The following is a 12,466-nucleotide window of genomic DNA, read 5'->3' as shown; positions in this document are numbered from 1 at the left end:
GTTAAGCTGAAGAAGGAACTGGCTGATCTAGAATGTACAATCAGTACGATGAAGCAAGAAAGAATCAATCACAGGCAACAGATGAAAGCAAGAGACAAGAAGGAACTAGCATGTGTAGTTGTGGTTGTGGCATTAGCCATGTTCTATGCGTTGCTTGCAATGATGATTAGGGGTTTTGTTTGACAGTGTTGCTAAAGCACATCTAGATGTGCTCTAAGTAATGCACATATAGGTCATATGCCATTGATGTTACGCGAAGATTCGTGCACATATTTTTCTTTGTCTTTTTTCTTTTCCTTTCTAGTTTGATTATTACTGGCTTTATCAATAAGAAGAGCTCAATGTATTGCTTGCCAACTGTCCTACTCCGTTCGTATCGGTACCGGTGCATAATCCCAAAACTCGTTCCTTGTTTTTGTCCTGGAAAAGGAAACCAGCCAAATATCCAATAGGAGTCTTGCGCAACCCCGGGAATTGGAGCGGCTGGGTACAAATAATTGCGGTTGATTATATCAGCGGTTAGATAATACGTCAACCCCCTCTTCAATCCCCCCCCCCCCCGCTCAAAAAAACCCGCTTCAATTGGAAGTTCCTCTTCTCTACATACCCCGCTTAAGTGTTCACCGTCTTCATCATCCCCGACAGGCCACGCTACACGCTAGCACACACTCTGCAGCCATGTTGAGCGATAGTAATGACGACTGTTCGGCCAGTAGTCTGGCGCTCGATGATAGGTCAACATCGGAATCATCCTGCTCATCTTCCATGAGTCTGGCATCGAGCCCAGACCTCGATTATATCAGGTTCATGGAAGGGACGCTGCCTCCGAAGTCGTCAGACAACAAGAAGACAAACGAGGAGCCGTCGGAGGACAAAAAAGAGGACGACGATGAGGAGGAGGAGGAGGAATGGTCGAATGAGGAGGAGGACAACAACGACAGCAAAAACTATGACAACAACGGCAACGATGAAAAGCCAACGGTCAGTAGCAAGAAGCGTCCTCGCCAAGACGATATCGCGGGGCCATCCAACAACAACAACAAGAAGGACTAAATTAAGCAGACTATATATATCTCTGTTTATCCTATCAATCTCATCGCAGACGGTTAGTAATATGTATTCGATAGAGATCTTCTAAATTATTGCCCACAGGTTGGTTTGTTGAACCGCGTGCCCTGACGAGCACACAATTCACAAAAAAAGACCGCATGGGCTGTCTATAATGATCGCAAACAACTATGATTACTGACCTGTTTGCTGGGTATCACACACATCTTGTTACGTTGAATCGTTTGAATTCACCTCAATCATCACAAATGGTTCATCGGAGTGAACTGTATGCCATATATCACACACACCTTGATCTGGCTGCCCGTTTCTATTCTTCTGTCTCATCGCAAACAGTTCTACAGATCAATCGTATGCCCCTCATCGCACACGCAACTAAAATCTAAACCGTGTTTGATGTATCATTCATCGCAAACATTTTGCATCTTTTTTGATGTTTTTTTACATCACCGTTTGCGATTAATGCATCGCACATAGTTTCATCAAAGGGTCTCTAATCATAGTGTCGCGTTAGCAGCATCCCGCAGTAGTGTAGCATAATGAATAGCATTCAATTTCTTATCAACTCTTTGCCCTAGAACAATGCCAATAGCATAATCACTAGCATCACACATAATTTCAAAGGGTAGATTCCAATCAGGTGGTTGAACAATAGGTGCAGAAATCAAGGCTTTCTTTAGTATTTCAAATGCTTCTACACAATCATCATCAAAAACAAAAGGGACATCTTTTTGCAAGAGATTAGTGAGAGGACAATAAATGTTAGAGAAGTCTTTAATAAAGAACCTATAGAAACCAGCATGACCAAGGAAACTTCTTATACCTTTGATATCTTTAGGACACATCATCTTTTCAATAGCATCTACTTTAGCTTTATCAACTTCAATACCTCTTTCAGAAATTTTATGCACCAAGAGAATACCTTCATTAACCATAAAGTGTCACTTCTCCCGATTCAAGACAAGATTAGTTTCTTCACATCTCTGCAAAACTCAATCAATGTTGCTTAAGCAATCATCAAAAGAACTTTCGTAAACGGAGAAATCATCCATGAAAACCTCAACAATATTTTCACAAAAGTCAGAGAATATAGCAGTCATACATCTTCGAAAGGTAGCACATGCATTGCATAATCCAAAAGGCATACATCTATAAGCAAAGGTACTGAAAGGGCAAGTAAAAGTGGTCTTTTCCTGATCATCTTTTGACACAGGTATTTGAGAAAAACTAGAATAACCATCTAGAAAGCAAAAATGTGCATGTTTGCATATTCTTTCCAGCATTTGATCAATAAAAGGTAGAGGGTAATGATCTTTTCTAGTGGCTTTGTTTAATTTGTGAAAATAAATTACCATTCTATTACGTGTAACAATTCTTTGTGGAATCATTTCATTCTTATCATTAGGAACAACAGTAATACCTCCCATCTTAGGGACACAATGAACGGGACTCACGCATCTACTATCAGCAATAGAATAAATTATACCTGCATCCAGAAGCTTTAGTATTTCATTTTTACCACTTCTTTCATCTTAGGATTTAACCGTCGTTGATGGTCAACAATTGGTTTAGCATCGGGCTCCATATTAATTTTGTGCTGACAAAGAGTGGGACTAATGCCCTTAAGATCATCAAGAGTATATCCAATAGCGGCACAATGCTTCTTAAGAGTTTTCAATAATTTCTTTTCTTCATGCTTTGAAAGGTTAGCACTAATAATAACAAGATATATGTTATTTTCATCAAGATAAGCATATTTCAAAGTATCTGGTAATTGTTTAAGCTCAAACACGGGATCACCCTTGAGTGGAGGGGGATCTCCAAGGATTTCAACAGGCAAATTGTGCTTCAAAATAGGCATTTGGTTCAAGAATATTTCATCTAATTCCTTTCTTTCATTCACAAACATATCATTTTCATGGTCTAGCAAATATTGTTCTAAAGGATCGGTAGGAGGCACGGTAATAGAAGCAAGACCAATAATTTCATCCTTACTAGGCAATTCTTTATCATGGGGTTGTCTATGAAACTTAGAGAAATTAAAATCATGAGACACATCCCCAAAACTTATAGTAACAATTTCTTTCTCATAGTCTATCCTAGCATTAACAGTGTTCAAGAAAGGTCTACCAAATATAATGGGAAAAAAATTATCTTGTGGGGAACCAAGAACAAGAAAATTAGTAGGGTATTTTATTTTCCCACACAAGACTTCAACATCTCTAACAATCCCAATTGGTGATATAGTATCTCTATTGGAAAGCTTAATAGTAACATCAATATCTTCTATCTCAACATATGCAATATCATTCATAATTCCTTGGAATAAGGTATAAGGAATTGCACTCACACTAGCACCCACAGCACATAAGCCATGATAACAATGATCTCCAATTCTAACAGAAACAATAGTGTGGCACCCCAGCTCAGAGAAACCGGTTTACCTTGCATTGCCAGCCCAGAGATCAAGTCTTCTGGCAACACACAACATCTTGGTACAGAAAACAACCGCTTTATTGATGCTAGCGGAAACATAAGTTCGATATTACATCAAGTAGCGAGGCCAAGCAGCACACACGGTGCGGTTGAATAATATGTACATTATTTAATGAACATGAAGGGGCCTCGATCACGATAACTACGCAGCAGCGGAACGACGACGAAGTGGAATTCCATATCACAGGGACACCGATGTGGACATGATCTAGACACAGGAAGCACTCCGATCCGGTAATACTTTCCTGAAATCTGGCATGACATGCCAGGTCAGTACATTGAATGTACTTACAAGCTCACAACAATCATAAGCATAATGGCAAACAATATCATGACAATTAATCAAGTTAAATAGAATGCAATAACATACAACTTATGTAGTGAATCATCTTATGCACCGAGTCCCTCCGACTCTCTTACCAAACGGGTTACCTCGTATTCAAAATGGTGATCATGCCCGGATCACAAACGAAACCAACAATTTGGTTCCCACAACGATCATCTTCATGATCTCACAAATCTCATCACTTAACTAGTGCACACCATGTAAATTTAGTGTGCAAGATTACTTAATCATGCTGATCCCTGGTGTGACCTACTTACGAGTTGTGTCCGTTACCGAGGACGCGGCTATCGATAGATTTGGTAAACACTCTACAGAGGTTAGTACACTGTACGCACATCACGAAACTCATGGCCTCGCACTGCCATTCAGGTGGACCAACGGCATTCCGACAGAACCCTCCCATTGCCATGACACTCTGCCGACCACTCCGACCAACTCCCTTCTGCGCTAAGTCAAGGGTGGCCCCATGTCTACCAAAGACATCAACGACCACCGTCGTGGAAATACTTAAATGGTCCCAAACGGGGACAAGGTACCATGAAAACAATGGGCACACAAGGTTATGTCTGTTTACCGGGCCAGGGTACCGCACGCCCATAAACTTCCCTCGTTGGAGGTACCGACCAGAGGCATGACAGCGGGCCGAATAAAGTCCTTCCCATAAAGGCAAATGTTGTTGCACTGGGAAAACTCGATTCAGTGGCAACATGACTCGATCAACATTATATTCAACTTGAATTAACATCAGGTTTAACTTGGAATAAAAATAACTCAAGTCACAATATGCCATGAACATGCAACTATTCGACATGAATCACATATCACTTAAAGTAAATAGATCAACATCATCAAAGTTTTCTACTTGCAGTAGTCATCATTAAACTTTACTAATTCCACATCACTGGTTTTAACACTCATCATTTTTAATTATGTCATAATATATTAAAAACCAATTACTCATATAAGAAGAATAATACCGACCATAACCATAGCATAATCACACATAAGCAAAACTACTTCTACTACCTCATACTAGTCCAAGCATTAAAACACTACTGTAAACCAAGCATATCAACAATGAGAAAGTAACTAACTTAACCAATATTCATTTAAATAACTAAATGCATGAAATAACTCATATTCAAGTTGGAAAGTCATAAATATTGAAATGATACCATGCAAATTTTGATGTGGCTTGCCTTAGTTCAGAGGAGGTTCGCACTCCTCCTGGTTCTCCTCAAGACAAGCTTCTCCCTCTGAAAACAATTAAAACAACAAAAGGAAAATATCAAGAACAATTCTGAAATTCACCAGAAATTTTAGGCAGCAAAGAAAAATCTCAACTTTTGTGTGTTGCAAGAATATTTCAACACAAACATAATGCAAAAAGAATCAATTCATTTGGACTTATGGTCTAAAAGTTATGGCTGGTCAAAGTTCCTGGCCAAACTGACTTAAATTTAAATAAAAAGAAAAAGACCAGGGGGTGACGCCTGATGAACCACAAGTATAGGGGATCAATTGTAGCTCTTTTCGATAAGTAAGAGTGTCGAACCCAACGAGGAGCAGAAGGAAATGACAAGTGGTTTTCAGTAAGGTAATGTCTGCAAGTGCTGAAATTGCAAGTAGCAAAGTAGTTTGATAGCAAGGTAATTTGTAACGAGCAAGTAACGATAGTAGTAAATAAAGTGCAGCAAGGTATCCCAATCCTTTTGAGGCAAAGGACAGGCCAAAACGGGCTCTTATGATAAGCAAAGTGTTCTTGAAAGGTACATGGGAATTTCATCTAGTCACTTTCACCATGTTGGTTCGATTTGTGTTCGCTACTTCACTAATTTGATATGTGGGTCGACCGGTGCTTAGGTCTTGTTCTTACTTGAAAAACATCCTACTTATGATTAACTCTCCCGCAAGCATCCTCAAGTACGAGAAAAGTATTAAGAAAAATTCTAACCATAGCATTAAACTTTTGGATCCAATCGGTTCCTTACGGAATAGCGCATAAACTGGGGTTTAAGCTTCTGTCACTCTCGCAACCCATCATCTAATTGCTACTCCACAATGCATTCCCTTAGGCCCAAATATGGTGAAGTGTCATGTAGTCGACGTTCACATGACACCACTAAGGGAATCACAACATTCATACTATCAAAATATCGAACACATATCAAGTTCACATGATTACTTGCAACATGATTTCTTCAGTGACCTCAAGAACAAAAATAACTACTCAGAAATGATAAACATGCTCAAGACCAGACGGGTATTAAATAGCTTATTGGATCTGAACATATAATCTTCCCCCAAATAAACCATATAGTAATCAACTACAATATGTAATCAACACTACTAGTCACCCACAAGCACCAATCTATAGTTCCGGTAACAAGATTGAACACAAGAGATGAACTAGGGTTGACCTGAGATGGTGTTGTTGAAGATGTTGATGGAGATTGCCCTCCCCAAGATGGGAGAGTTGTTGGTGATTATGATGATGATGATTTCCCCCTCCTAGAGGGAAGTTCCTCTGGCAGAATCTCTCCACCGGACGGCAAAAGTGCTCCTGCCCAAGTTCCGCCTCGAGACGGTGGCACTCTGTCCCAAAAGTTCTTCCCTTATTTTTTCTAGGTTGAAATGACATATGTACCAGAAGATTGGCACCGGAGGTGGGCCTAGGTGAGCACAACCCACCAGGGCGCGCCTGGGCTCCCTAGCAGGCCTAGGTGGGTTGTACCCACCTAGTGGGCCCCTCTGGTGGTTATTTGCTCCAATATTCATCATATAATTGATAAAAAATCTCCGTGAAGTTTCATTTTATTTGGAGATGTGCAGAATAGGTAGCCTGACGTAGCTTTTCCAAGTCCAGATTTCCAGTTGCCGGAATTCTTCGTCTTTGTGTATACCTTGCATATTATGAGCGAAAAGGCATTATAATTACTCCAAAAAGCATTATTATGGATAAAAAATCATAAATAGCATTAGGAAAACATGATGAAAAATGGACGTATCAACTCCCCTAAGCTTAGACCTCGCTTGTCATCAAGCGAAAACCGAAATCGAAAAACATGTCCACATGCTTAGGGAGAGAGGTGTCGATAAAAAACAAAATACGGACATAGAAGCATCATGTTCATTATTATAACAGCAACAAACTTAAACATAAGACTCTTATCTTAGAACTTTTATCATAGACTTCTTATGAATAAGTGACAATTCATCACACTATTGAAGTATAAAGCAAAAACTCTATTAGAAACCAACAAACTATGTTCTCAGTCAACTTTGCAACTACAATTCATCATCTTTTCAGGAAGGGTCACGTATCAGAGCCTTTAGGCAAGTCCACATACTCAACCATCATATAGTCTTCCATGATTGCTAACACTCACAGCGTACACATGGGCAAAATGTTTCAACCAGACACATAGAAAGATAGAGGCTTGTAGTTTCGCCTCCTAACGTATTCACCTCAAGGGTCATGTCAACAATAATAACTCATGCTATCTATATTCAACTGGACATATGTGCCTAGATCTTTCCTCACCACATGATGCTTGCCAAAGGAGAAAAACAAAAAGGAATAGAAGGAAAACTTTGACTCTTTGCATAAAAGTAAATAGATTAAAGTAAAAGATAGGCCCTTCGCAAAGGGAAGCAGAGGTTGCCATGCGCTTATTTGTTTGTATGCGCAACCCCTTAGTTCAAATGAACGTCACGTTGCATTGCCCCTTGTGATAGTGACCTTTATTGTGCAGTCTATCGCTTTTATTCTTCACCATCACAAGTTCGTGCAACGCTCCATTTTCTCGTGCACTAAATGTCGGTGTACAAAAGTAGGGGCTCTCCTTTTAAGCCCCTTTGCTTGCGCACGGGTAGTCAGAGCCGCGCCCACGGCCGCACTGAGTAGGGCAGAGGAGGGATGCCGAAGCGCAAGACAGCTAGAGCAACGCCAAGACCAGGGGCGCAAAGAGAGCAAGAGAGCGAGGTGGACTCCACCGGCAAGACTCTTGCCAGGGTGGCTTCCACAGCCCCGACAAGATCCTTGCCGAGGCAACTTGCCTGGCGCCAGCAGAGCGCGCCACCCTTGAGCCCATGGGTTTCCGACGCCATCAGCCATATCAAAACCAAGGCTCGGGAGGCACCTCCATGGTGGCATGTAGATCTTTGTGGAGATCATAAATACATAAGATTAGTTGAGAACCAGGAGACGACGATCCTTGGCGAGATCCTTGCCAAGGAATTCCACGAGACCCCGGGCAAGATCCTTGCCGGGGATGACCGCGGTGGCACGGCAAGACCCTTGCCGAGGACATCTGCGGGGCTGCAGCTAGGCCCACGTCTGCCAAGACTCCATCGCCGCTCCCATGCAGCTGCTAGCTCAACCAGTTGGGCAAGCGTCTGCGTGGCAGCGTGCAGCCTCCACACCGACACAGCAAGCACCTGCATGGTGGCATGCAGATCTTCGTGAAGGCTCCGCCATCACGCCAGCCCAGCAGCAAGCCAATGTGGCACTACAGCGCCTCGTCAGCTCGGACGCGCGTCGGAGCCAGGCGAGGTGGTGATAGCTGGGACGAGCTTCCTTTCCGTCCTCGATAAAGCAAGAGGAGCACGTCGGCAGCGCAGTAAATGCGTTTATTCGACGGTGCCAGAGGATAGACTCAGCCGTGATGCACCTTTCCACCTCCTATGTGCCACTGTGGTGACCCCTTTTATCTATAAAAGGAGGCCTGAGACATACTGGAGGGGGATTCAGATCTTCAGAACTAGAGAGACACCGTAGCTAGTTCAAGAACTCAAGAACACTCAAATATACATCAAAGTACGACTAGGGTATTACGCGTCTCCGCGGCCCAAACTTGGGTAAACGATCCTTGTGCTGACCGCCAGACCCGCTCTTTGCACAACCCCGCGCCCGCCGATGGTAGAAGGGATCCCAGTGACCCCACAGGTGTCGTTTCCCACCGACATCTCTGGCGCGCCAGGTAGGGGGTGTGCAGTTGTGAAAATCCGGTCTAGTAGTTAGTTTAGCAGTTCTTCATCGCCATGGCTCCCAAGAAGAAGACGATCACAGTGATCGGTTCATCGGGGGCCGAAAGGCCCGCACCAGTGCGAGCGAGTGGTGGGGCGGTCGCGGACGGAAGACGAGGCACGACCCGCGAACACGCACATTGCTCTGGAAGCCAAAGCTTGGCGAGCGGTGTCGTTCGTGCACGAGACCATGGGACGCACTCTACAAAATCCAAAGACAGAGCCGGGCCACCCGCAGGCAGGGCGGTGCCGTCCAAGGGCGGCGCGGCGACTTCTGAGGCACCTATGCCGGTTCCCGTGATGCGCTCCTCCTAGGTTGCGCGCGACGAGCAGCGTCACCCCGCTGGTGACCCTGGGCGCCGCCGTGGGAAGAGTCACGTTCATCATCCGCGGGACGTAGAAGGCCAGCATGCACGCCGAGACGCTGGCAAAAACGGCGCACAGCCTCCAGGCCATGATAGAGCTCCATCTAATGTGGTTAGGAGTCAAAGCGCATCACGGTCCACGCAGCTTTCGCCGCCACCCACACCAGCAGAAGCTTTGGCGCGCGTAGTTGCTCCTCGAATTTCCTCCTGCTGCGGAAAACCTCGACGAGTGGAGGGCCACCATCCGGAGCCTCATTAGCGTCGCCAACAAAGATGAACCGCAACCAGCGGGGCCCTCAGGCCGGCGCTCCATCCAGCCACCACATGCCAGTTGCGGAAGGATCGGAGGTGTTGCGTCCATGGTGCACTCTCCTCCCCCATGTCCATCGCCGCGGGTGCCGGTCTGTCGTGATGACGCTTGTGATAACATATCCATAACATCGTCCGACCCACGGACCCACCGCGATCAGCGCCAAGTTCTTCAGGAGCGAGCCCATGAAGACGCTCGAACCACCATTGAGCGCCGGCGCGATGCACGCCACCAATCAGATCGGTGGGCGGGGCCCACTATGGACCACCCAGCACCGGGAGGCTCTGGCGGCCTACCCTATGAGGTGGGTTGCCCAGCCTTTACCAGTGAGCTACAACAGTTCCAGTGGCCCTCCCACCGCACATTCAAGCCCGACGTTGGCGAGAAGTACAACGGCAAGACCCACCCGTCAAAGTTCCTCAGCATCTACACCATCATGATGCAAGCTGCTGGAGCCCGCGATGACAAGGTGCTTGCCAATTACTTCCCATTGGCACTTAAACCCAATGTTATGTCATGGTTGATGCACTTGCCGGCGAATTCCATTTCTTATTGGTCGGACTTGTGCCATGAGTTCGTTGGCGCCTTCACCGAAGGCCACCAAGCTCATGGTCAGGCAAGCGATTTGCATATCATCCCCCAGAAGGAAGGTGAAACCCTGCGCAAGTACATACAGAGGTTCAGCCAGGTGCAGTACAACATCCCAGATGTTCATCCTGCCGCCATGATGAGCGCATTTCATCAAAATGTGCGCAACCACAAGATGCGTGAAGAGCTGGCGATGAACAAGGTCAAAGATGTGGCCGAACTTTATGAGCTGAAGGAAGTACCCCGACGAGGACGCCGGCGCGAAAACCGACTCCACAAATGAAGGCATAGCCACCCCCACGAACAAGGGCCGACGCCGCAACAGGAAGCGCAAGGGAAAGGCCATGCTTGCCGTCGAGGGATCCGAGGACACCGGCGCTGCCAAGAAGACCAAGACAAACGACCCCGGCAAGGAAATTGCTGGGTACGCCGCCTGCCGAGCCTTGGCGGATGCCGACAAGCGAGGAGCCTCCGACAAGCAATACTGCAAGATCCACCGCACCAAGGGTCACGACCTCGAGAACTGCCGGCAAGTCGACCTGCTTGCTGAGAAGCAAAAAGCTGAGTATGAGAGGCGGGACAAGGATAAGGGCCAGGATGGTGCTGAGGGATCCAGCAAGAAGCGTGGCGGACAAGGAGGTCGCCGCGGAAAGGATAACCAGCAAGAGAGGCTCGCTCGGGGCCGCGACAAGAAGCAAGGAGATGATGATCATGACAAAGATGATGGGTCCGGCGAGCATGACTTCCAGAAGGCTACGGAGGCCATGTGCATCGACGGTGGCGCCTCGCTGCACACCTCTCACCGCCAGCTCAAGCAGTGGGTGCGTAAGATCACAGCAGCGGAACCATCGCTCATGGCTCAGAAGCCACTGAAGTGGTCCGACACGCCTATCATTTTTGACACCGAGGACCACCCTGATCGCACAACTGCGGTCAGGTGTTTGCCGTTGTTGGTCTCGCCAACAATACGCGACCTCAAGGTGACCAAGATGCTAGTTGACGGTGGGGCCGGCCTGAATTTGATCTCGCCTATTGTGATCAAAAGGCTACAGATTCCTGACGGAGACCTCGAAGAAACGGCCACCTTTCAAGGGGTCAACTCGGGGAGGAGTCAGCCGAAGGGTAAGGTCACGCTACCCGTGATGTTTGGAGGCGAGTTAAACTACAGGACGGAGAGGATTGTTTTTTATGTAGCCGAGATCCCCTTTCCCTACAATGGGATCCTCGGCCGCCCGGCACTAGCCAAGTTCATGCCGGCGTCACATTACACCTACAACATGCTGAAGATGCCGGGGCCAAGGCACTGGCTCCTGCCGCTGGAGCTCCGGCAGGAAAGAAGACTGGTAAGACCTCTTGCACCAACTCCGGCAAGCGCACCTCTTTGGAGTGTTGTGCTCCCATCGAGGACGTGCCAGAAAGCTCTACCAGCAAGAGCAAGAAATCCAGAGCTGCGCCACCAGAGACCAAGAGGGTGTCCGTCGAGGAGGATGGCACGGTTGAGGCTTTCACCATAAGCTCCACCCTAGACAGCAAATAGGAAAGTGCACTCGTCACCTTCCTGCGGGCGAATGTCGACGGGTTTGCATGGCAAGCATCCAACATCCCCGGTGTTCCTAGGAAGGTGATTGAGTACCATCTTGATGTCTGTCCTCATGCGCGACCTGTCAAGCAGAAGGTCAGGAAGCAAGCTTTGGAATGACAGGAGTTCATTACGAAGGAGATCAGGAAGTTGGAAGCGGTAGGCTTGGTGAGAGGAGTACTCCATCCGATGTGGTTGGCCAATCCGGTGGTGGTGCGCAAGGCAAATGGGAAGTGGAGGCTGTGTATTTACTACACAGATATCAATAAGGCATGTCCCAAGGACCCTTTCCCGCTACCGCGCATTGACCAGATTGTTGACTCCACGGACGGGTGTGATCTGTTATCATTCCTTGACGCCTACTCGGGGTACCACCAGATCTTCATGACAAGAGAAGACAAAGAGAAGACAACGTTCATCGCCACATGTGGCACATATTGCTTTTTACGGATGCCTTTCGGGTTGAAGAGTGTTGGCTCGACGTTTGCAAGGGCAGTCCAGACTGGTTATGAGCCCCAGCTACATAGAAGTATGGAAGCTTATATGGATGACATAGTGGTCAAAACCAAGGACAGGGCGACACTTGTACAAGATTTGGAAGAGACGTCTGTGAATCTGTGCAAGATCAACCTCAAGTTGAACCCTGAGAAGTTGGTGTTCTGTCTGGAAAATTTCTCGGGTTCTTT

The sequence above is a fragment of the Triticum urartu genome, chromosome 6 (assembly GCF_003073215.2).
Source record: "Triticum urartu cultivar G1812 chromosome 6, Tu2.1, whole genome shotgun sequence".
Lineage (NCBI taxonomy): Eukaryota > Viridiplantae > Streptophyta > Magnoliopsida > Poales > Poaceae > Triticum > Triticum urartu.
Note: the sequence above shows the minus strand (reverse complement) of the source record.